Here is a 1892-nt window from a genome sequence, read left to right on the forward strand (position 1 = left end):
GAAGCAAATTCCGAAAAGACCACGCCAATATGGCCTTAATTATCGTGAAAATCTTAGAAGGTGTTACAATTTGTGACCAACGTAATAATTCGATAAAATATAAAGAGAAAAATAATCTCTAGGGTCATACAGTCTAAGCTAGCGAAGCAACGAGAGCTAAGCCAGTCGTTCATAAAGTACGAGAAACAATCATCGCTTTTAGACGAAAGTTATCATCAGTGGTCTCATTATAGTGTTTCTCTAGGCGTTAGTCTCATTTACCAACCCTCTCACCCAAAACAAAAGGAAAACAACCATAAGCACACTAACCTGTACGTACAATAATTTATTCCTTTGCAGTTGCAGAGCATAATACTTAACAGTAAAGCGGCAGAATAATAAGTTTCATATGGAGTGTTTATTTACATCAAAATGATCCTCACAGAAATAAAAAACGCGTAATGACCACTACCTCATTTTGATCTCTATATCTCTAAGAGAGAGAGTTGCAACGTCACACTACACTTATTCTCATTCTTTTAAACACTAAAAAACAATTACTTCTGGAGGTTTTTCATAGACGTATTTGTACAATGTGGCACTACTCACAGTTTATAACTCATTTGCCGAAACGTAAATTCCGACACAAAATATCACTGTGAACGAGTCTTACGACAATGTAGCAGAGTGCTAGACAGTGACGTCAGAGGCATCACATGACTCAAATGGAGAGTTTTAGCGGACTTTCAAATTACTTGAATTTCATTTCCATTTTTTAAATACTGAAATTCATAAGGGGAAAAAGGAATGTTATGAGCATAAAATGACGTTTTATTTATTCATGTATGAACTACATCATAAAATATATGACAACTGAAGAAAGTCAAGCACGTAGTTTAAATTGTAAAATAACTATTTTTATATAAAAACATGCTAGTCAAAAACAGAAATACATAATCAGAAATATAAGATATATTTCGCTCATCCAGAACTCGGTGTAAGCTGCAGTTGTCTCGCTATAATTCGGGAGGCCCTCTTGAGTACACTCTCTGGGTGCAATCACTAACAGGCTAACACTCACCCTTGTCATTGTCTGTATAGCCTCACCTTTTCATAAGTAATTTTGATCGCCCCGTGCCCATACGAAGTCTGTTCAATGTCGTCCAGTGTCGCCAGTCTAGGTGGAAGCCCTGGGGTAGAGCTTCCTTAGTGATAAGCACTCCGTCCAGGACACAAGTGGCCCATCGGGACCATCCGACCGCCGTGTCATCCTCAGGTGAGGATGCGGAGAGGAGGGGCGTGGGGTCAGCACACCGCACTCCCGGTCGTCACGATGGTTTTCTTTGACCGGAGCCGCTACCATTCGGTCGAGTAGCTCCTCAGTTGGCATCACGAGGCTGAGTCCACCCCGAAAAATGGCAACAGCACATGGGGGCCCGGATGGTCACCCATCCAAGTGCCGGCCACGCCCGACAGCGCTTAACTTCGGTGATCTCACGGGAACCGGTGTATCCACTGCGGCAAGGCCGTTGCCACCTTAGTGATAAGGGCTTCTGGATATTCTTCTTGCCATAATGATTTTATGGAAGTTCGAATTGGTTGTAATGAGTAAACGAAACTTCGTCTAGATTTAAGCCTTCTGGGCACGGTTTGATAGTTGTGTTGCGGGTGACGCTCGTCATTCATCTGTTTGTTCCTTTCTTTCAGTCTCAGGAATGGTATTTTTCAATTGGGTGGGGCAATACCCGATCAGGTCTCAAGCAGCCAGTCGCGAGTGCCGTCGAACCGAATACGATTGCATTGCCGCCTCACTTTGTAGATGTCAGTGTGTTCAGTATGCCATTTTAGCGTCTGTTTTCTCGATATATTTCTTATACGTTAAAGTCCTGCCGAGAGTGATACCCAGACAGGAT

The 1892-nt window shown here is 42.5% G+C and overlaps 1 pseudogene; it reads right to left on the bottom strand.

The window, feature by feature from the left end:
- Nucleotides 1-1395: 1395 nt before the first annotated feature.
- LOC126417919 (5S ribosomal RNA) lies at nt 1396-1513 on the bottom strand (annotated as a pseudogene).
- Nucleotides 1514-1892: the final 379 nt, after the last annotated feature.

The sequence above is a fragment of the Schistocerca serialis genome, chromosome 8 (assembly GCF_023864345.2).
Source record: "Schistocerca serialis cubense isolate TAMUIC-IGC-003099 chromosome 8, iqSchSeri2.2, whole genome shotgun sequence".
In the NCBI taxonomy this organism is placed as follows: Eukaryota; Metazoa; Arthropoda; class Insecta; order Orthoptera; family Acrididae; genus Schistocerca; species Schistocerca serialis.